This window comes from Leopardus geoffroyi, chromosome B3 (assembly GCF_018350155.1).
Source record: "Leopardus geoffroyi isolate Oge1 chromosome B3, O.geoffroyi_Oge1_pat1.0, whole genome shotgun sequence".
Classification (NCBI taxonomy): domain Eukaryota; kingdom Metazoa; phylum Chordata; class Mammalia; order Carnivora; family Felidae; genus Leopardus; species Leopardus geoffroyi.
The window spans coordinates 38500460-38524503 of NC_059337.1; the positions used below are offsets into that span (position 1 = coordinate 38500460).

At 47.8% G+C, this 24044-nt stretch overlaps 2 long non-coding RNA genes across 2 annotated transcripts in view; one reads left to right on the plus strand and one right to left on the minus strand.

Annotated features, from left to right (window-relative positions):
• The window catches only part of LOC123582839, a 48825-nt gene that overhangs the window by 24265 nt on the left and 516 nt on the right, over window positions 1-24044 (minus strand). The window contains exon 2 of the long non-coding RNA XR_006704604.1: window positions 20802-20895. This is a non-coding gene — a long non-coding RNA (uncharacterized LOC123582839). The remainder of the gene's footprint in view (window positions 1-20801; window positions 20896-24044) is intronic.
• On the plus strand, window positions 11141-14829 carry LOC123582840. Its single transcript, XR_006704606.1, has 2 exons — window positions 11141-14421; window positions 14638-14829. It is a non-coding gene; the product is annotated as an uncharacterized LOC123582840 (long non-coding RNA).

The window sequence follows — 24044 nt, forward strand, 5'->3', positions numbered from 1 at the left end:
TTTGTAAACTTTTGCTAAAATAAAACCGTAATCATCAAAAAGACAAATACTGTATAATTCTACTTATATGAGGTACCTAAGTATAGTCAAATTCATAGGGACAGAAAGTAGAGGGAGGCTGCCAGGAGCCGGGAGAAGAGAAAAATGGGGAGTTGTTTAATGGATATTGAGTTTAGGTTTGCAACAGGGGATTTCTGGAGACTGGCTGCAGAACAGTGTGAAAGTACGTAACACTACTGGACTGTAACCCAAAAACGGTTAAGATGGTCAATTTTACGTTATGCATATTTTATCACAATTAAAAAAAAACTATAATCAAAATTATCATGCTTTCCTGAGTTGTGCGGATCTTTCTAGCAAACTGTCAACCTGAGGGTGGTCATAGGAACTCCTGAACTTGTAGCCAGCTGGTCAGAGAGAGGATGACCCCAGGGACCCTTGACCTCGCAGCAGGTATCTGGAGTGAGAGCCTTGTTAAGGACTGTGCCCTTGACCTCCGAAGTCTGGCCCAATTCCAGGTAGACGGTGCAAGGGGAGGCTGAAAGTGAGAGCTGGCTGGTGGATCAACTGGCTTTTGGAATCCCAACCAGCCTTGAGTTTCTGTGATTCTTCCATGAAGACCGCCAGCTCCCAAAGCAGAACCCCACTTTCTACTACTGAATTGCTTCCACCACCAAAGAGTTTCTTTGACCAGCCTTTCCTCCTTCCCGGTCCAAGGGTGCCCTTGGTGGGCGCTCCCTGCCTTGGCTTCTTCAAGTTTATGCTGGAATGTTCTTTGGAGGTACCTCTAGCTGTAGACCACAGGCTGGAAGTAAGCTGTTCAGCTGTAAGACAGCAAGCACTATGACTAACAAAACCAAAAATTGCCATGCTGCCCCCCTACCCCTGGTCCTGAGGCCACCAGAAGGGATCAGACCCTCCTTCGCAGGGATGACCTCACCACCCCGGGGATGTGGACTGTTTAATTAGAACACCTTCAATTGGAAACACTCATCCATTTATGGCAAAAACAGCGACAGGCTTTTAAGGACATGCCATAAGTTTTACAGTTATTGGATTTTTCAACTTGTTTACAAAAGCAATATTGTTAAATGGCCAACGGCCAGGCCCAGTTGTTTTTCCTCCTGTGCCTTCTGACAACAGGAAAGCATATTATCTCCCCCAGCCAGCTCCCAGGAGGTGTGTGAAGCTACATTCCATTTTGCTATCTGTTTAATTATCCATTCAGCCAGGCTTACGCTAAAGCTCTTTCTCGTTTGTTCACAGCCAGATCTGTTCTGGAATGAAGCAAAGAGCTCCTTCCCCATTCCTCTACCCCCTGCAGCAGCTCCTGCAAACAGTTTCACTCCAGGAAAATGCCAACCCCTTAAGAACCTGGCCTTTTGGAACAATGGATCCAAAAGGGGATGCAGGGCAGCCTTAGTGACCTTGACCCTTGACTTAGCACCTTTGTGTCATGGCCTCCTCCTTGTTCAGAGAAGGAGGACTGCTTTCGAAGAGGGGTTTCCAAAATAGGCTGCTGGGCACCAGAAGTCCCTGGGGAGATTTTAAAAATATAGCTTGCCATGGCTTGCCCTCTCAGATTCTGATTTAGAGGCTCTGGGTCCTCAAATCGGATTTTTAAAACCTCCCCAGGTGATTCTGATAATCTAGCAGCAGCGCCCTCTGGACTTGATATTCTCGGCCTGCCTTTGACCCTGAGGCTCTGTGATGTGCTCTCCCAGTGGAGGGAGGAGGGAGAGGACCAAGCCTTCCTTCTGCTTTGCACACGCGCACCAAGCAGGACCTCCACACCTGCTCACACCTGCTGAAAAGTCATCTTGGAGAAACATCCAGGTGGGACGGGGCTCCAGGATCAAGTGGGTATAAACAAGTGGGGAAGTGCCTATGAGCTGATACAAGGGTTGTGTGAATGACCTTCTCACGGAACACCAGCGCTGGCTCCACAGTGTGTCTGAAGGGACTGGGAAAATGTATGCCTCCCCAGCTTTCGATGGGAAAGGGCCTCCAGATGAAGGCAGACTTGACATCTGCCGCTGGCTGGGCTGAGGGATGCAGAGGAAGGCAAGGGCAGATAGCCAGAGGCAGGAACTAGCCTTCCCAGCAGCGCCCGTTGGTCCCCAGAGAAGGAGGCCAGGAGTAGGGCCAGGAGCTCCTGCATTCAAACTTCATCCACCCCACGCCCTCTAGAGCAGCGGAGTGAGGACAGTAACAACAGCTGTCACAACCCCACTGAAGCTTAACCCCTCTCTGGCACCTAAGAGTCTAATACACTCACACATCTGTTACCTCCCCTCCATCCTTACGACAGCTCAGTGAGGAAGGCAGGGCAAGCCCATCTGACAGCTGCAGGGGCTGTGGGTCCCAGATAGGACTTTGTGATTTGAAAAAGGTCACGGGGCTACCAAGCGGTAGAGCCGGAAGGCTCCCTCAGATCCAAGTTCAAGTCCACAGCCCCACGGACCGCCTTCATCATAATCCACTTACTTATAGCTGGGCTTTCGTATTTCCCAAAGGGCTTCCACATAAGTGACTTGATTTGACTAACTGATGTAAGCAGGGAAGGTTTGAGATCCTCAACCCATAACTGAGGACACTGAAGCTCCCAGAAGCAAAAGTGGCCACAAGGCTATACCCCTCACAAACCAGGAGCTAGAAGAAGGAGGAGTGTCTAGTTGGGCAGGGGGTGTGTACCAGAAAGAACACGATGTTTGGAATATAATGTTCGGTAGCTCTTACACACTGTGACCCTGGGCAAGGTATTTAAGTGCTAAGTTCTGTCATATGAAAAAACAAAATTCGGGGCACCTGGGTGGCTCAGTCGGTTGGGCGTCCGACTTCGGCTCAGGTCATGATCTCGCGGTCCGTGAGTTCAAGCCCCGTGTCGGGCTCTGGACTGACAGCTCAGAGCCTGGAGCCTGTTTCGGATTCTGTGTCTCCCTCTCTCTCTGACCCTCCCCTGCTCATCCTCTGTCTCTCTCTGTCTCAAAAATAAATAAATGTTAAAAAAAATTAAAAAAAAAAAAAACAAAATTCAACTGAGTAAATTTTGAAGATCTTACGGTCTTTATGAAAAGATTCGTGAATCACGCAGCATCCAATCTAGCAGATAGAGAGGAGCTCTGGGGAGCCAGGCAGAACAAAGGACTTTTACAGGCAGAAGGGGGTAGGAACAAGGAAGTTATACTAGCAAAAAATGGATTGGTTGTGGCAAGGTCACTTTCCTTTAGGAAATGGCAGGGGTCTATCTATCAGGCAGATGACCTCACTAGTGCCCATCAGGTAATTCCTGACTGGTTTAAGATTCCATTTCTGGGAGAGCTGAAACTTTAAAGTAAATCTCAGTTTGGTGATGAGGGGCTTAGCCTAAGTGACTCCATATTGGGCCTGTTGTCTTGTTTTTAGCAATCCTATGTTAAAGGACACTTGTTTAAATTTTTTTTAACGTTTATTCATTTTTGAAACAGAGTGCAAGCAGGGGAGGGGCAGGGAGAGAGGGAGACAGAGAATCCAAAGCAGGCTCCAGGCTCTGAGCTGTCAGCACAGAGCCCAACACAGGGCTCGAACTCACTAACCGCAAGATCATGACCTGAGCCAAAGTCGGTCGTCTGACTGAGCCACCCAGGCGCCCCTAGGACACTTTTTAAAATGTAAAAGAAGTACTTTATTACAAATATAAAGATGAACAAAGATTTTATTTAACTCACTAATTAATGAGGGGACCAGTAAGGTATTAAAAACTGGCTCAAAGGAGAATCTAGAGAGCACACATATTAGACAATCTGAAATGGATTTACAAATAGTTGCAAAGATGGTCAATATCCTCAGGGTCATAGTCATTTGCATCCCAACAGACAAAATTTATTTGCATCTCTATGGACAAGATCATTTGCATTATTATCAGTTCTCTGGAACTTAGTTGTAAAATCGCTCAGACAATATAAAACGAACAGATTGCCCAAAAAGGCATACTATTCGAGCCTACCACTAATCTCTTTTTGCTTATTCCGAAGACTTGCACAGTTCTTTCTACTTTGGAAAATGGGATGACCTTTGGAAAAAGGGCTGTTGCAAGCATTAAATGAGATGGCAAAAGTTTACTGTCTAATGTGCAGTGGATGGCCAGTAAAACTTCCTTCCTCTCCCTACCCAGATATGGCTCTGCCCTTCTAGAATGGCTTCCTGACCACCCCAGCCCTGACCACTCACTCCTCCTGAGTCTGGCACAGAGGAAAGGGACACGGCCTTGATGTCACCCATGGTATGTTCCCGGCTCTGCCACATCCTTGAGCAAGTCATTGCTCCTTCGGCCTCAATTTACCACCAGTAAAAACGAGTAGCTAGACCAAGTGACCTCAAACTGATCTTCAGCTCTCTAAATCTTGCCTTCCCATTGGTTGTTACAGCACAACCAGAACTGTGGGTCTTCTGAGACCGATTCATGGCGTTGTGAACAAACATGGACTTCGGAGCCAGCGGACAGATATCTGAATCCCAGCTTAGCAACTCACTGTCTCTGCGCTGTTGAATAAGTGACTTAACATCTCTGAACCTACATCGCTTATCTGCAGACAAGGCTCCAACAGAGGCCCGAAAGGTTACTCCGAGGATTGAGCTGGATACCATGCCGTGTCTATCACATAGTTAACGCTCTGCAAGTGTCCGTTTCCATTCTCCGCTTTCCTATGCCTCCCTTTGGGTCTGATACCCCCTGCCTCTGTCCACGGTCAGCCAATCAGTCAGTCAGTGAAGAGACCCTCACAGAGCTCTCCTCTGGCACTGCGTTGAGTGCATGATTGCACTTGGCTCCTGCCCTCAGGCAGATGCAGTCTTGTCATGGATCTAGGCTGAAGATACGGGTAAGGGCAGGGGAGAGAGAAGGGCCAGCAGTGGGTGGGGAGGGGTCACAGGAGATAGAGCTCGCTTTGGCAGTACAAGATGGACTTCTAGGAGGAGGCGACCCTTGCGTGAGCACTGCAAGATTTAGACTCAGGAGAGTGCTTTACAGCCACGGGCCGCTTGGACAATGCTGTGGAGTCTGGAAGGCAGGGCGTGTGCTAAGAAACTGCTCGTTGTTTAGCTTGGCAAGGGCCCAGGGTACCTGGAGGGGAATTCTGGAGGACGGGTCTGGAAAGGGATGTGTGGTTTTGATTGCCAAGAGCTTTCGGCGATAGGCAAAGGAGATTAGACTTCACCCTTCAGATAATGGGGTCCGAGGGGAGGAGGCTGTGGGGCTCTTGTCTCCTGGCCAGCAGGAAATACCATGGGGAGAGGCGCCTGCCCACTCTGTTTCCTCTCCAATGTCTAGCACAGGGCGGGATGCATAAACGGCACACATGAGTCCTCTAGGATCTTATTAACATGCAGATTCTGATTAAATAGGTCCAGCACTGGGGCCACAACTCTGCATTTCTAACCAGTTCTCAGATGACACTGATGCCTCCGGTCCATAGGCCACACTTTGAATGACAATTGCATCAAGTGTGCCCTCTAAGTCTGTGAGTACCCTCAGGATCAGCAAAAGACAACACTGTCGTGAAGATGGGGCTTAGGCTAGATACCTTTCTCTCCTCTTTCCTCTTCATCAGACTCCAGGCTCCGGATCCCCACAGCCAGACTTCCATTGCCCGGCTGCCTCGAACTCAGCCCCCAACACACTGCCCTACCTGCCCTGCCCCTTCCAAGCACTAGGGATGCTGAAGGTCTCACTTCCCACTGTCTACTTGTAATTTACAAGTCACATTCCCTCTGGGCTCTAGGGAGGTGAGAAGGAAGGGACTGCTTTTAGCTAAACCCTCCAGGGAAATTCATGGATCAGGCAGCCATTCAGCTAGGCCTGGAAGGATGCCAGCAAGTGGCAGGGGTCATTCCACCCAGGCCAAGATGTTAATGGCTGACAAACACCTATTGCCCATACCTCCCAGAACACACTCTTGTCTTCTAAGTGGGGCTTCGAGGGCCTCAAACCAAAGGAGCTGATCTCATGCTGGGCATCATGGTAGGCTTTAGCATGGGAGCCCATCATGCAGGTATCTCTCTCCAGGGCTCAGCTAGGATCATCCTCCTCCAGGCCACTGTCCTCAGTTCCTGGAGCACCCCGTGCTCTCCCACTATCAATGCTCCGATGGCCTGCCTCCCCTGAGACTCCGTGAACTCCACAAAGAGAGGCAGCATCGCATCCCCAAGACCTGGCACAAGAGAGGGGCTTCACAATGTCTGAGAAATGAATGAGTGGCTCTACCCAGAGCCCACAGCTATGCACAGATCAGATGTTCTCTAGGTGGTGACTTTGCCCCCAGGAACATTGGGCCATGTCTGGAGACATTTTTGGTTGTCACGTCTGTGGTGTTGGGGGGGATGGGGTAAGAGAGGGCTGCTGGCATCGGGAGGCCAAGGACAGCATCCACACAAAGGATTTTCTAGCCCCAAATACCAATAGTGTCAAGGTAGAGAACTTTTGGTGTGGGGGGAACAGTGACACGCAGGGACACGGTACTTTTGGGGGATGCTCTTGGGGGCACTGAGAGAGTCCTCTATAGAAACCGAGACCCAAAGGAGGTAAAGGGACTCACTCTGGATCACATTGCAAGGCAGCAACAGCCTGAAAAGAGAGGCCAGTCTTTGGACTCATCAATTCTGCCCCCATACTCCTCGTGGCCTCTTTCTTCACCCATGTTGCCACATCTTGGAATCATCCTAGCCCTGCCTCCCTGACACAGTTTACTAAGAACACTTCAGTAGCAGAGGTGAAGGTGTCTTGGAAAACACCAGATGGCTTAAATCTATGAGGCTTTGAGCCCTCCACTGCCAGAAAGACTCTGAGTCCTTTTCCCCAGACCTGCATTTATGGAAACATTTCCCGCCCAAGAAATTTAAGAAAAATTTAAATGGTAACAAGGCAGGCAACAGTGAGCTAGTAATAAGACACCTTGGGATGTTCATTATGCTAGATTTCCAGACAGTTAAATTGGTTAATGCATTTCCCTTTGGCTTCTGGATCAGTGACTGTCAGCAATGCAGTGGCCACCTTGTTATACATTACAGCTTAAACGCCTTGGTGACACCAGTCAAGTTCTTCTCTCCAGATAAGAACTTGATTCCTGAACAGCAGAGAGGAGGAGACAGATGACTCTGTGCCCACCATACGGGCTGCTGGGGGCCTCACTCTAGCTCTCCCACACCCTCATATACAAGCAGTCCCCCCCCTCCAAACAAGCAGTTTCATACATGCAAGCGAAAGTAATTTACTCAATTATTTCCTGCTGTTAATTAATTAATTCCTGTAATTATTTCCTGTAAGGCTTGGGCATGGGGAAAATCATGATGTCCTTCGTCTCTGCATGGGGAGTTTCTTTTGAAGAGCTGGCATGGCCCATGGATGGAGTGGCAACGGGGGGCAGTGGGGTGGTTTGGGGCAGTGAGCATCGTGAAAACTCAGCCACGGCTGCAATTCTATGGGTCGAGATCTAGCCTGTCTTTCAGTTTTCCTTATCTGTGGGCTAACAACCATCCTTCCATCGACCCCCCTTCCTTCCTTTGACAAACACTCATTAAGGTTCTGGTGCGTGCAGACTCTGGACCAGGCACTGGAAATACAACTGCAAGAGAGAGAGAAAGAGGTGGGGTGGGGAGGGGCCAAGGATGGCAAGACATGTGGAGAGGGTACAAGTTGGGGAAATATTATCCAGCTGGGACAGGCCCCGCCCATGAATTCATGGCCTTCCCCCACTGGCCCACGACCCCCAAGACCTGCCCCTGCTCGCCCAGCCCCCAGCCTCCCTCCCCCCAGGCAGTAACCAAAGCCAACTCCCCCACCCCCAAGGTCCCTGCCTCGAGATGTCACCTTCTCCCGGAATGTCACATCCTCCTGGGTCTGAGGCATCCTTCACACCTCACACAATCCTCTTATCCACTATCTGCATGGTTCCCCCTCCCCACTTTCTCATGGTTGTTGATGTTTCTACTGTGTTATTATTCTACTGATTACTTTTCATATGCGTTTGCCTTGGCTCAAAAGCTAAACTGTACCACCTCACCCCATCAGGATGGCTATTATCAAAAACCCAGAAAACAAATGAGGAGGTGGAGAGACAGGGAACCCTGGCGCACGGCTGGTGGGGCTATAAAATGGTGAAGACACTGTAGAAAACAGTATGGCAGTCCTTCCAACAAATTAAACATAGAATTGCCATTTGATCCAACAATTTCCCCTCTGGTATATACACAAAAGAAGTGAAAGCTGGGTCTCAAATGGATATTTGAGAATACCATGTTCGTAGCAGCATTCACAATAGCCATAAGGTGGAAACAACCCAAATATCCCTCATTGGATGATGGATAAACAAAATATGGTATATCCATACAATGGAATATTGTTCAGCCTTAAAAAGGAATGACATTGTGACACATGCTAAACACGGGTAGACCCTGAAGATTTATGCTAAGCAGAATAAGCCAGACACAAAAGGACAAACATTCTAAGATTCCACTTCTATCAAGTACCTAGAATAATCAAATACGTAGACACAGAAGGTATAATGTTGGTTATCAGGGGCTGGGAGAGGGGAGAATGGAGGCCTAGTGTTTAATGAGGACAGAGGTCCAGTTTGGGAAGATCAAAAGTTCTGAAAATAGATGGTGGTAACGGGGAAGATGAAAAAGTTCTTAAGACAGATGACGGTAATGGTTGCACAATGTGACCATGCCATTGATCCGTACACTTGAAAGTGGTTACAAGGATACATTTTATGTGAGTTGATAAAAATATCAACTATATTTCAATTTCCAAAAGAGAAAACTAAATCTAAGCTGTGAGCTCCTTGGGGCTGGGCCTGTAATTTTTACTCCTTTGGTTTCTGTTCAGTGATATTAACAAAAGCAATGGCTGTGTGGTGAGAGGCGGGGAAGGAGGAAGGGAGGGCGTCTCTGGATCAGCGGCCCATTAGGACCAGAGAAGGGAGCTGCAGCTCTCTGCCCCCATGGCAGACATCTCCTGCAGGCCGATCTTCCAGAAGCAGGCACTGTAGCCGCAAACCCCAGGCTACCATATACCCTACCAGGCCTTCCCTGCTCGATCCCTGCAGGCCTGGAAGGCCATGTCACTTGCCACTCCCCCGTGCCTCCTGTGCTCAAATAACACTCAACCACCTTGTCTCTAGTTGAGCCATATTTTCCCTACCTCTCTGCACCTTTGCTCAGGCCATCTTTTGTCCGGGAAGTCCAGCCTTACCTGCTACCTGGTAAAGTCACCTCGTCCTTCACACTCAGTTCACACCCAACGGCCTCCCCTGATCTTCTCCAGAGCTCCTGCTTGCCCCTCGGGGCCCCACAGTGCCCTGCTGTGCCTTTCCAGAGTCAGCACCTAACACGGGGATCTGTAAAGCCCGGGCATCTCCAGCTGGAGGGCCGGATGGATGATGGGGCACTCACCTCAGTTCAGGACCTTTCCCCTTCTTCCCACCTTGCTTGCAGAGCCCGGCTTTTGTTCAGCTGGTCCACTTCTGCCTGGCCTTGGGAGTGAGGGCAGCCTCAGCCCCAGAGAGATGGGGCCTGTTCAGTCTACACTAATCACTACATCCCATTCCCCTTGCCAGGTGTTGCTTCTGGGAAGGGATCCTGTGACCTAATTCTGGCCAAAGGAATGTGAAGGAAAATTGGGGGCGGGGCTGCAGGAATGTTTCTTTTCCTAAAACGGCTTCGGTTGGGAACAAGAAGAGAGAAGTACTTCTCCACCTCTGGGCCTGCTCATTGACATTTGTCAACTGGCATTGCTGCAGCCACCCTGTGACTAGAGGAGCGACATCACCAACACACTGGGCATATCAGGGCAGAAAGAAGGGGTATCAGGCAGGGTCCAGGCAGGAGTCGGACACCATACAGGCTATGTTAACAGCAGACATTACTAATTGTTAACTAGGTATAAAGAATGTTAACTTGGGGCGCCTGGGGCTCAGTTGGCTGAGCTTCTGACTTCGGCTCAGGTCATGACCTCACAGTTTGTGAGTTGGAGCCCCGCGTTGGGCTCTGTGCTGCCGCTCAGAGCCTGGAGCCTGCTTTGGGTTCTGTGTCTCCCTCTCTCTCTGCCCCATCCCCACTCATGTTCTGTCTCTGTCTTAAAAATAAATAAAACATTAAAGGGGCGCCTGGGTGGCGCAGTCGGTTAAGCGTCCGACTTCAGCCAGGTCACGATCTCGCGGTCCGGGAGTTCGAGCCCCGCGTCAGGCTCTGGGCTGACGGCTCAGAGCCTGGAGCCTGTTTCCGATTCTGTGTCTCCCTCTCTCTCTGCCCCTCCTCCGTTCATGCTCTGTCTCTCTCTGTCCCAAAAGTAAATAAACGTTGAAAAAAAAATTTTTTTAAACATTAAAGATTTTTTTTTTTTAAAGAATGTTAACTAGGTCACTTGAAAGGTAAAAAGGGAGGTAGCAACTGCAGGAAGCAGAATCATTCACGCTGATCTAGAGGAGAGCGCCGCGGAGCTGACATGGGGGCCGAAAGCTGCGGAAGCTGCTGGCAGGTGCTGACGTCTCCGAGCTCGAGCTCGGAGGACGCGCGCTGGGGGCCTGGTCCAGGTTCTGAGGGAGTGTGCGATGAGGCTGTATCTGCGCGTGTTGGAGAAACAGCAAGCTCACTGGGCCTGGCTGCTGGAGGCTTGGCCTCTGCCGGGAGGAAAGGCCAGAGGCAGGAGCTGGAAGCCTCCGGGAGGAAGTGGGAAGCCCCTGCTCCGCCGCGCGGTTGCCCTCCAGCGCCCCCTCTTGGCCGACTTTGACGGAGCGGCGGGCCACGCAGAAAGGTCTGGTTGCAGCCACCCAGGCCCAAGGCCCAGTGCAGCAGGGCGGCTTTGCCCCTGATCACTGGTACAGATGGAGGGCGCCTAAATTCTGGAAGACATGCTAAGCCACTGAAGTAAAAAACCATGGAGCTGCCCCCACTTCAGCTCTCCTGGAATCAGAGGAAGTAAATGTCCCCACCCATAACCCGTTCCTGTGGGCTTTCCTGTCCACTGACCCAGCGTCAGTACTGCCACGCCTGGTCATACTCGGCTCTGTCCCCCACAGGTCTCGTGCAGGGCTGCGCGTCTGGAAACATAAATGAAGTCAAATAGAAGCCTCTCTTGCAGCTAGTGGGGGGTGGGGGTGGGAGGGGACTCCTGGGGTGAAGCCCTGTTCCTCACTCATTATGCCATTTCAGGCCAGTTTTCAGCTCTCCCGGCCTCCATTTTCTCATCTATGAAATGGGGCATTAAGAACAGTTATCTCATTGGATCCCGCTGAAGGCAAGGTGAGAGGCTGATGTCTACCCGCCTTACACACCATGAACACCATTACCTGTCCTTGCTGGTCATCAGCTCTTAGGCTGCTGTTCTGACAAATGGGCTTTGGACTGGCTCCCCCAGCACCCAGCACCTCATAGGTAGAGCACCAGGCTCCATGCCTTCCTCCCTGGACTCAGGTCACAGGCTCAATGACCTGCCTAGTAGCCACCACCAAGGCCCAGGACTCCTCCCTGTGTCTCTGGGCCAGTCCATCCTGCTGCCTTCCTGTTGGCGCTGCTCTGTCACATATGCTACATTGGCTACAGGGGCTGTGTCCTAGAAGCCTGGACTTCCCTTCCTTCTGCTCCTGCTTCCACATTCCACTCCCTTCTGGGCAGCTTGTGCCATTCCCCCCATTCCCGAACCTTCCATGGCCTTCATGAGACAGGTCAGGGATGCTCATTTCCATGCTGTCATTCTCCAGCACAGCACTGGTATCCCAGGGCTGTTGTAACCAATAACCACACGCTTGGTGGCTTAAAACAACAGAAATTTATTCTAGAGGCCAGAGGTCTGAAATCCAGGTGTCAGCATGGCCACACTCCCTCTGAAGGCTATAGGAAAGAGTCCTTCCTTATCTCTTCCAGCTCTGCTCACTCCAGTCATTTGTTGGTTTACGGCGACATCATTCCAGCCTCTACCTCTGACTCGTCCTGGCCTTCTCTCTGTGTCTCTGTCTTTTCTGTCTCTATAAGGACACTTCATTCGATTTAGAGCCCACCCTGACCCAGTACAATCTCATCTCAATCCTTACCTTAATTACATCTACCAAGCAAGACTCTATTTCCAGTGAGTTCGGGGGACATGCTATTCAACCCACTATAAGTGGCAAGGCCCAGACCCAGAGAGGAAAGCTAAAGCTAGAGAAATGGCTGAACCCACTGGACACAGGGGGTTCTTCTTCGGGAGCCAGCTGTCACGCGTGAGTCAAACCTCAGCCACTGTAACCACGCGTGAGTCAAACCCAATATTTCAGCCACTGTAACCACTCAGGCTTTGGCAGTCAGTGGTCACACCAGAATCTCTCCATAGGTTACATTACACCACCCCTTCCGTCTCACCTACAGGCTGTTGGTAAAGTCCTTCTGTCCAAGCACACACTGTAAATAAAGCCATTTCCGTTTGGGGACTGGCGGTACAGTAAAGGGAAAGAATTAAACAAAGAAAGGCAAAATCTTCATCATCCACAAAACAATACGCAAAAACCAGGGCATTCCTCCGGACCGTCGATAAATAATCCAGACCACAAAAATAACAGATTAGACAGCTTGTGTAATGGTAGCATGTGAAAGACTGTGGAACTTTCTAAAATTAATTTTCTTCATTTTGGTTTATTAAAATTGCACTCATCTATCTCCCCTGTTAAATATTTTATTTTTTCATATTAATGGCTGCAATTTCAGCTTGTGCCTGTTTCTGTCATTAACACTGTACAAACTTAATATCATTAGTAGTTTTTCCCTTAATTATGTGACTAGAGAAGAAAAACATCAAAGTTTCCGTGAAATTGGAATAGTATATCTAAATTGCCTCATGTTTATTTTAACATTAACAGTAAATGAAGCTAATGGGCTTTTATATTATTAAAAGCACTCATTTGTGTCCTGCCTGTTCTAATATATAACAAAGCTTTAAAAGATGTTAAATAATTAGTTATTTAATAGGGATGGGTGGAATAGATCAAACAAAAGGAAAAGTTGAGGGTAACCAATGCACATGGTTGAGGGGTCTGTCCCTTTTAGGGCTTTCAAAAGGGATTCCCTCTCCTCAGGATCCCTGCCCCACTGTTAAGGGAGAGCTCTAATTTACAACTACCCTGGAGAGTTAAAGCAACAAAATCTATTGCCGCAGCCCTGCAGAGGACACACATGTGGGGGGGGGGCAATAATGTTTGCAATTATTTCTGGACAATCTCCATTCATAATTCAATACCTGCACAAGGCCCATGTGAGGCTGGGGCTCAGAGGTCCTCTGTGGGAGGGAGGCCGCGGGGCTGCTGCTGGCCTGCCTTCTCCCTTACAGTTTCCTCACCTCATAGCAGGCTATCTATCCCTGGCTTCAGGGGATGCTGGTGCCTGTAGGTATTCATCTGCCTTCTGAGCCTAGTGAGACCTAGGGAGGGGCTCTAGCCTGTGGGTCTGGAAGAGGTACCAGGCTGTCACCACTCTCCTGCTCAAAAACCTGCAATGGCTCCCTTGGCCTGCTCTGTCAAGGCCAACCTCCTTCTTGGCACTTGAGGCCCTTACCTCTCTGACCCTAGCTCCCACTGTTCCCAGCGTTTGCACTCTGTTCCATCAACTGGTTCCCTCACCGGACCCAGTACACGCCAAGCTGTCCTGTCTCCTTGCCCCTGCTCATGCTGTTGCCCTTGCCTGAAACCACATTCACCCTTTCTTTTGCCTATTCATATTCTAGTCCTTCTTTATAGTTCCAATTCCAGATCCTCCATCAGGCCTCTCCAGGTCCCCCTGGCTCCCAAATTCCCATAGAGCAATGGTCCTCAGGCTTGAGTGTGCTCAGAATCGTGGAGAGGGCTTGTTACAGCACAGATCACTGGGCGCCACCCTTAGTATGCTGGGTTTCCTCGGTGGTCCCCTAGGTCTCAGTGTCTAATGAGTTCCCAGGTGATGCTGACGGATGCTGCTGGTCCGGGGACCACACTTGGAAAAGTACTAGAGCATATACTGTCCATCCAGTCCATGAGGCTGTACTTGTACTAGCTTGAAAGGTTCTCTGATAGTGGCGCATGGCCACTGTCTCCTCACATAGGCAGCAAGTTCCCGGAGGGAAGAGACACCGGCATATTTCACTATATCCCCCGAAACGCCCCGAGCTCAAGGATGGGTTCATGGTGGATGGAGACAAGGACTCCTGGTGAACCGACTGACCAGTTGCCATGGACTTTCATTCCATCCTTAGAGAAATCTCCATCTTACAGGTGAGGAAGCTGAGGCTTTGAGAAATGAAGTGGATGAAGGTCACACAGATATTCAGTGACGAATTTGAACCCGGGTTCCTCGCCAGAGCTCTGGCCAATACGTCTTAGTTGAACGATTTCAGACATGCGGTCTTGGAGGACAAGGAGACCAGATGCTTTTGTCACTGCTGTGGTAAGGAGCTTGGGCTTCCAAAACAATTATACCTGGTAAGAGGGGAGTGGGTGGATGTGGAATTGAGATAACCACCCCCTCCGTGGATTTAGTGATCCTTTAGTCTGGGGAAGGTATGCATGGTAAATAAGCTGCCCTCCAGTCACTTGCTGCACTGTCACCCTGATGTTAGGGGCAGTCTCAGAATCCTTAACTGATTGGCATTTCTTTGGCTAGGTGATACATATTTGCCATTCACAACGCAGCCCAGCTTCTCTGCTGCACAGTCGAGAAAACAGAGGAAGACGTTTCCAGAGAGGAAATGCAGCCATGGTCAACAGCAAATTAGTGATGTGTGATTCGTTATCTCTTGTGTGTAACAAATCATCCCCAAACTCAGCAACTTAAAAAAAAACAAACATTTATTGACTCATAGTCTCTGTGTGACACAAGTTTGGGCGCAGCCTATCTGGGTGGTTGTGGCCCAGGGTCTCTTGTGAGGTCACAGTCAGGATGTTGGTGGGAGCAGCTTGTCATCCAAGCATTGACTAGGGCGGGAGGATCTGCTGCCCAGGAAGCTCTTTGACTGAGCTGTTGGCTAACAGTCTAAGTTCCTCATCACGTGATGCTCTCACAACATGGCTTCCCCCAGAGCAAGCAGTCGAAGAGAAAACAATGAAGAATTTACAGCACCTTTTATGGCCTGGTCTCTGAAATCACCCATCATCACTTCCACATTATTCTATTTGTAGGAAACAAGCTACTAAGTCCAGTCCACATTCAAGGGGAGGAGAATTAGGTTCCATCTCTTGAAAGGAGGAATATCAAAGAATTTATGGACACCACATGTTGGAAAAGGATCTAGAACTCAAGAGTGTCCAATTTTTTTCCAGTTGTTAAATAAATTGTGCAAAAATACATTAACTTTATATATATAGTGTAAAGCATAATTATGAAATGAGCCCCTGAGCAGTCACCACCCTGACCACTAGACTTAGAACTTCAGTGGCACCCCAGAACTCCTGTGTGGCCCCCCCGCCGCCTTGGGATCACAACTGCTTTCCTCCCAAGATGTAATCACTATTCTGACTTTGGTGATTTTTATTTTCTTGCCTTTCTTTATAATTTTACTACCAATTGTGGGGTCACTAAACAATGCAGTTTAGTTGTTTCTCCTGCTTTTGTTTTTTTGAACTTAATGTCAATGGAATCGTACTGTAATGATGCTTTGGTGTCTTGCTTCTTTCACTCATCACTACGTGTGAGTTTCACCCATGTTTTTGCATGTAACTGCATTTTATCCTTTTTGTTGTACAAAAGCCTTCTTATCTTTAATGATTTTTTTTGCCTTAGACACTATGCTGTTTGATATGGATACAGCTCTATCAGCTTTTTTTCAATACTTGCATGAGAGGTTTTCTTCCATCCTTTTGGATGGATCTTTGTACTTTAGATGTTTTCCTACATTATTTTGTGCTTTCTATTTGCTCCACCTTACTGTGTTCCTTTTACTCTCCTTTCTTGTATTTTTGTATTAATGGAATATTTTTGGACCATTCAGAATTGCCCCTCCAATTAGTTCAACGGGTGTGTTCTCTGTTTTTATTCTTTTAAAAGTTCACCCGGAAATTACAACAACCTGTACTCAAAAACTATCATTTACCAGTGCATTACATTACCAGTGCACTACATTAACCAGTGCATCCTCCAGGACTGTACAAGGATGTTAAAATACTTTAAAATCCATTCAATCCCTGACCTAGATGTTGGTGTTTTCATATTTTAAATTTTATCTTTTTTAAAATCTCAAATAACACTATTGTTACAGCTTAAAGCAGTTAGTATTTATTTTGTCTACCTATATACTTTCCAGCTTCTATGCTCTTCATCTGTCTATACACTTTGTTCCTCATTCTGGAATAACTTTCCTTCTCCCTTTCGTACAACCTTTGGCATTGCCTTTGGTGAAGGCTCTGTGAATGGCAAATTTTTTTTCTTCTTACTTTTTATATGAATAGCCTTAATTTTATTTTATTCGTGAAAGACATTTTTACTCACTACAGAATTCAAAGTTGGTGGTTATTTTTAATCGACAATATGCTAAAATATTCTACTATCTTCTGGCTCCCACAGCTGCTGCTGAAGGTCAGCTGCTAATCTACATTTTTCTTTTGAGTAGATTGTAACCTGTTTTCCTCCTTCTCCAGAAGCTTTAAAAATCTTTCCTTTGTTCTTGGTGTTCCCAAGCTCCACTCTGAGGAATCTACATGTGAATTTTATTTATTTAAACTTTATGGGTTTCATTAAGTGTCTCAAAATGATGGATCAAAATCTTTCTTCAGGTCTGGAAATTTTTAGCCATTATTTCCTAAATGATTGCCTCCATCTCATTCTCTTAAGCTTCTCCTTCTGGAACTCTGATTTGATGATATTAGATCTTATCATTTTATCTCCCATATTTCTTAACTTCTCTTTGATAGCCTCCATCTCCTTTTTCTCTTTGCAGCATTCATCCAGTTCATGGATTCTCTCTTCAGCTATGTCTAATCTACTATTATACATATTCATAGTGTTCAATTATGTTTTTCATTTCTAAATGTGTTATTTCCTTCTTTTTACAATCTGTCAAGTCTCTATATGTTTTTTTGTTTTGTTTTGTTTTAACATTTTCCTGTTCCCTGCAGATATTATCATCCTTATCTTTTTACCCTTCTAAATAGTTGTTTTATATTTTCTATCTGATAATTCCAATATCTGAAATCTTGCAGATCTGCTTCTGCTGTTTCTTCGGGTTCTCATTCCCGGTGCCTTGCTTCCTTCGGTACTTGGTTATTTTTTTGTCTGAGTTGTTCATTTTCCTTGGGAAATTGTCTTTGGTAATTCTTTGGAAACTGGGATGAAAAGATCTGTGTTTACTTCTTCCAGGTACCTTAAAGTCTTGCCAGTCCAAGACTACATAGGTTCATGGCTACAGTTATTTTGACTATTCAGGTGATATAGATTTGGGCTACAAATCCATTTTTCATGGGTGACTCTTTTTACTCTCTATTCTGCTCAGAACCAAGGCAATTTTTCTCACAGTCCCTGGCTGTAGGAGAGATTGGGCAATTTTTCTTTTGGTTCACACATACATTGAGGGTTTCCCTTTGGAGTTCCACCTTTCTGAGGGAGAACATCCTATTAGACTCCCCATCTTTGCTGATGGGTTTTATATTCTCTCCTCTGAACCCTTGGCAATGTCAAAACTGAAGCTCAAGTTTGCTGGTTGGGCAAATGCCCTAAGGCACAAGTAGCTGCAGCATTCTCAGAGCCCCTGCTGTCAATGAGGTTTTGGCCTTGTAGCTTTCTACTCTCTTGTCAGCTCTTTAATGCTTGTAAGAAGATATCTTTCATTGTATTCAGCATTTATAGTTGTTTCTACCCTGAGGGTTAGTCTAAATGACCCAAACTGTCAGATTGCTAGAAACAGAGGATGTTCTATGCTTTCTCCCCAACGCTAGATTAGCATGTTTTCTCAATTTGAGAAACGAAAGCAGGAAGCAGGATGGCCCAATCCAGTGGGTAGTGGCAGTGATGGATGGTGGCTGTTGGGCAAAAAGTCCTGCTGAGGACGGTGGGGGTTCCTAGCCCACTAACTGTGAGCCCTGCTCATGCACCTGAGTAATTGGTATGTGTTCTCCAGGAAGGATGGTCCTGATTCTCCTAACCTCCCACTGTTTTGCCAGTCCTTGGAGGCTTTTAAGCAGGAGGATGACACAGTCAGATGTCACACCAGGATAAAGGTCGTGGCTGCTGTGTGGAGTTGGAGACAGTGCAAATTTAGATGGAACAGTCCAAAGGCTGTTGAAGTGGACAGGGTAAGAGATGATGGCAGCTGGGACTGGGGTCAGGGAGGGGGAAAGGAGTGGAAAATTGATTGATATCAGGAGGTGCCATCAACAAGCAACATGCTGTTGGCACGGTTGTTCCAAATCCATGGCCTTGACACCGTGAAGATTATGGGTTTTAAGACCTGTGGTTCTTCTTAAGTCTCAATTGACACGAATGGCCAGAAGGCAACTTGATTCCAAAGAACCAGTCCTGTGACCACACTGAGTTAACTGAGGGATACAATGCCCCTTCCTTAAATGGACACGTCAGATTGACAACCACAAAAACAGTGGGAAGCTGATGCATCCACCCATCCCCAGGTATGCACAGGGCCCTTCTTCATTATGATTCCCTTGCAGCCATTCATCTTGCTGTCTGTCATAAATGGCCACTCCCAGGTAAAAAGGGTTACAAAGAGGACGAGAAAATAAAGAATGGAGAAATAATAAAAAGTAGGATAAGAGGGGCGCCTGGGTGGCTCAGTCGATTGTGCATCTGACTTCGGCTCAGGTCATGATCTCACAGTTCATGAGTTCGAGCCCCGCAACGGGCTCTGCACTATCAGCACAGATGCTCTGTTCCTCTGTTCAGATCCTCTGTTCCCCTCTCTCTCTGCCCCTCCCCCACTCTCTCTCTCTCTCTCTCTGTCACTCAAAAACGAATAAATGTTTTTTTTTTTTTAAATAAAGGTAGGATAAGAGAATTATAAAAGGTCAAAATTAAAATGAGAATAAGATGATAGAAATTTTTAAAAACAAATGTTAAAAGGAACTCAAGAGTTGAAAACAGGGAATTTATGAATAACAAAACCAATGGGATTTAAATAATAAGATATTAGAATCTGGGAGACACAAAGCTGTATAAGTGAGAGGGACTCGCTTGGAGCAACCGGAAGAGTGGCTCCAGTCCTAAACGTCAAAGTGACAGTAAATTAATTATTTAAGTGCAAAAAATGGGAGAATTGGTAAAGGGAGTCCAAATAGTAATGTGGGATTAGAAAAAAAGAGGTAGATGGTAAGACCCTAAAATGAGAGGAAGAGAAAAGATGAGTTAAAGGTAGAATGAAGTTCAAAAGGCACATGCACGCCGTCTTTGAAGCAGCATTATCCACAGTAGCCAGGATACGGAAGCAACCCAGTGTCCACTGACTGATGAATGGATAAAGAAGATGTGGTGAATATACACACTGGAATACTACTCAGCCATCAAAAAAGAACGAAATGTTGCCATTTGCCACGACGTGGATGGAGCTAGGGTGTATTATGCTAAGTGAAATAAGCCAGACAAAGATGAACAGCAGATGATCTCCGTCAAATGCAGAACTTAAGAAACAAAACAAACAAAACATGAGACCAAAAATACAACAGACCCAAATACGGAGAACAGACAGAAGGCTACCAGAGGGGAGGAGGGGGCGGTGGGTGAAGTAGGTGAAGGGGATTAAGAGGACACTTATCAGGATGAGCGCTGGGTGATGTATGGAAGTGTTAAGTCACTATATTGTACACCTGAAACGAACATAACACTGTATGTTAATTACACTTTGTTTTTAAAAAAAGATGAAATGAGGGAACAAAAAGGAAAAATCCAGTGAATGCCGGGTCTAAGAGCTCCTGGGGAGAATGAGTGGGCCTCGTCCAGAAGGCTTCTATTCTCTCTGCCTCTCAACCCCTCCTGCAACAAAAAGAGGGGGCAGGTAGTTGGGGGTTTCCTATGAGAAGTAGGGGGAGCCCCAGTCTGAGAGCAGAGAGAGCTGGGTCCCAGTGGGGTCTGACTTCATCCCTGCAAGGCTTGAGCCAGCCCCTTCCTGGCCAGACCTCAGTTTCCCCAGCTATAAAGAGAGAAAAGCCCAGTTGACATGCGTGGGGTTCCTCCTGTTCCGGTGTTCTGGGAGGGGAATGGGTGCCAGCAGCAAGCAGGAAACAGGATCTTTGTTTTGTGGCTTCTTAGGGGAAGCACTAAATTTGGAGTCTGAAGTTGTGGTCCCAGAGCAGCATTTCTTCAGCTTTTCCCCATCTGTCTCCCTGGGCACTCAGCTCCTTAAAGGCAGGCCCTTGTCTTATGTAGCTCTTTATCCCAGGCTCCCACCCCCACCCCCAGTACAGACCTTGCTAAGACCCTGCTCAGTGCATGTACAAGGAAGAAGATAATAAAAATGATAATTCCACCTCCTGCCGGTGCTTACTAGATGCCCTCACTTCATCTGAATGGGTTCATTTAATCTTCATAACAGCCCTATAAGATAAGTAGAATTCGTATCCCATTTTACAGATGGGTGGACTAAGGCTGAGAGCACTGAAATAACTTGCCCAAGATCACCCAGCTAGGAAGAAGCCAACCTGGGGTTTAGATGCAGGGATGGTGGCTCCAAAATGGTGAGATTCATTGTTCTGCTATGTGGTGAGTGGGAGGGAGCAACTGTGGGCCCCACAGCCCAAATGGTACAGGTATGATTTAGAGAGGAGGTTTTCTTGTGTCCTGCAGAAGGAGGCAGCCATAGTTTGGCCAGGGCATGGATGAGGTGACCTTACCTTATTGTTGGCATCGGGACCCAACTCTTCAAAGTGCTGGCTCATCCATCCGCTAGGGTCTCCTCTTTGTTGCTCCTGGAGCACATGGAATCTTCTACAACAGAACAGAGCAGCCACTTCAGTATAAAACCCAAGGAAGAAATAGCCACGGGACTGGTGTCCCTGGCAAGGGGAGATGGACATTTCCCTATGGGGAGGGAGCTTTGGGCCTGGAGACTGGAGAGCCTCCTAAGGGGCCTTGCCCCCTTCCAGTCCATTCTTCTCACCTTCTTCCTTCCCAGGGTCTCCCCACAGCTCCTAGCCCTTCACTAGGTACTCAGGATGTCTAGGAGCTTGCGTCCGCGCCCCTCTCCCACTCCAGCCTCTTGCTGGGCCTCCCACCAGACCCAAGCGCTGTCAGGATCCTTAGGACCCCCTCATTGGGATGGTTAAGATCCCACAGCTCGGTCTCAAGTCCTGGGCCAGCAGAGTTGACAGGCAGACCAAGTTCCGTCTGTGTTTAAGGCAAACTTCTGGAGAAGGCTGCTGGTTCTGCCTTGTAAATGTCTTCTCATTGACCAATGAGGACACTTCGGCCTCCCTACCAGGATGTGGACCTGATCCCACCTCCGCACAGACTCCTACTGATGAGAATCAGTTCAGTTCCTCGGCTCCCATGAACTTTCCCCTCTGCCTCCTCTGAATGGTTCCAACTTCCTCCTTCTGGGCTTCCCCGGCGGTCACCTGCAGGGTGTCCCTACTGGAGTCCCCGAGAGAGCCCTTCCCCTCCCACTGAAAGTCTTTCTAGTCCTGTCAGCTATAACCTGTGACCTGGCAGAGGCCTGCCAGACCAAGCTGGCCCTGCCTTTGGGAGACACAAGGAGGGCCTGTCCCCAAGGAGGGAGGATGGGTACGGAGAGAAGCCAGAGAGAATTCTGGAATGGAGCCTGGTGGACTATGGAAGTCCAGCATGGGAACTGGTGCTTGGCCGCACCACTCATTCATTCACTCAACAGTGCCCGGGGTGGGGGGCTGCTCCATGCCAGGCACTGGACAGACACTGGGAAAGAACCAGGCAGATGTGGTAATTCCCCAAAGGAGCATATGGTGTAGCAATGGTCGAGACACAACCATCACAAGGTGCAAGGTCAGAGCTGCGGCCAAGCCACTCCTCCCTCCTGAGCCTCAGCTCCTCGTTTCTAGAATGGACACACCACTACCCACCTCCTGGGCAGGTGGGCTGGTCGAATGAGTACACACAGAAAGCCTCCCACATAGTGACAAGTGCATGTGGCATTTTCCAAACCAAAGGCTGAGTCTCAAGTACAGGTTGCAAAAGCATTAAGTGAGTCATGAACGGTTTCTTTTAAGAAAGAAATGGAATAATAAAAACATTATATGCATCATACGTAATGTAAAAACATTACGTTTGTGAAACTTCTACTTTAGTTATAAGGGTGTGTGTTTGTATACACTGGGTCATATGGGAAAATGCATTATTTTTCAAAGAAGTTTGAAGGCCACTGGTGGTTCAGAGCAGGGTGCTGGGGTGACTCGGGCCTCGTTCAAATCCCAGCTTCACCACTGATTACACTGCGTGATACAGACACCTCCCTTCACCTCTGAGCCTCACGGGGGACAGCACATGCGAACAGGTTGCTCAGAACAGCACCCAGGACATCACAGGGCCTCAAAACATCACTACCTGGTCTTTGTGTGTCGTTTGTGTACAGCCGGACCTCGGGTAAGGGCTAACCATCTCGGATTTAAAACAAGTAAAAAGGAAACTAGCATTTGTGTTGCTGGGTTTTCCTCGGTCAACAAGTTACCTTTTCAGGCATCGGTGCACCAGGCACCAGCCTCACAGCAGCTCTGTGAGGTGAATTCTAGCATTATTCCCATTTCACAGCTAACGGAACGGAGGAGTAGAAGTTGAGACTGAATGTGGCTCTGGCCGGCTGACCAACCAAACTCACACTCCTGCCCAGCACCAGAGGCACTGCGGGCCCTGATTCCTGCCTCCTCCAACCCCGAGGCCCCTAGTGGCTCCAGTTTTGAGGCTCCTGGACCAGCCCTCTCTGCTGGTCCGCTGGAGCCCCAACTCAGGAGATGACCCCTCCCCCGGAAGTCATGAGCCAGCGCAGAGGCCCGAGGGCGGGCCCGAAGTGCCAGTGTCGCCGAAGCAGGGAACACAGGCAGCATCCCAGCACGATGTCAGCCGCTGGCTCTCACCACATCGATCATCCAGTCCTTAAGACATATTAAAATGGATTTAAAAAGACATTTTGCATTTTCTCTCCTTAACACCCACATTATTGCCACACATCGGCTTTTGTTTTAATTAAAATCGGTTTTGAAATCCTCCATGAAACTTCAGTGGGATTGTTAAAGGCGGCAATTTCCTTATCGGCAGTGCGTCCCCACAACATACTGTAATAGTTATTTTGCAACAAAGCACAAGTCTTATTAATTTAGCTCAATCAAATCAGCACCACGTTAATTTATGGGGCTGTAAAAATCTGGCAGTGCTGCTCTAGATCAAGGAACTTAGGGCAGGCAAGACACCAAGTGGGATGTTTATTTTGTACAATGGTCCCTAACTGCATTTCTGTGATTTAAAAGCTTTCCGAGGCGTGCGATGATAATATTACATGCATATAGAATTGTGTGTTTGCTATGCCTCATTACTCCCCACAGAGACCCAAAATCATTTGGTATTCAACTCCTACCTAAAATATTTCCTTTTACATACAAATATTTTTTCTGCTTTAAATGGCTTCTCTATGTTAAATTTTTTTTTTTTTTTCCCCAGGGCTGTGAAGCAAGATCATTTCCTACGTGGGATTCTATTTTGGTCCAGTATTGATCTTTAGTGGTGGTTACTAAGTGGGTATTAGGCTTTCCCCCCTTCTTTTCATCCAGCCAATCCCTCCAAGGTGGTTTCGGAGGGGTTAACTTTGCATTTTCTGCCCTTTTCTCCCCCCTCCCTTCCGTATTCCCGCTTTGGGGGTTACTTTTACTAATGTCTTCTTTGGTGACTAGGAATGCCTCTCTCTCTCACTCATGTCTTAACAACAAAGCTTCACAATAATAATTACAATGATTTACTGGGAGATGCAGCTTAGCAGCCAGCAGAGAATTTGAAAGGCATGGTGGGGAGGGGGACTGCAGCAGATGTGAGGTGGAAATCAGGAGATGGAGGTTCAGAGAGAGCAAGTGACTTGCCCGATGTTACACAGCAAGTTAGGAAGTGCACTGGGCTCT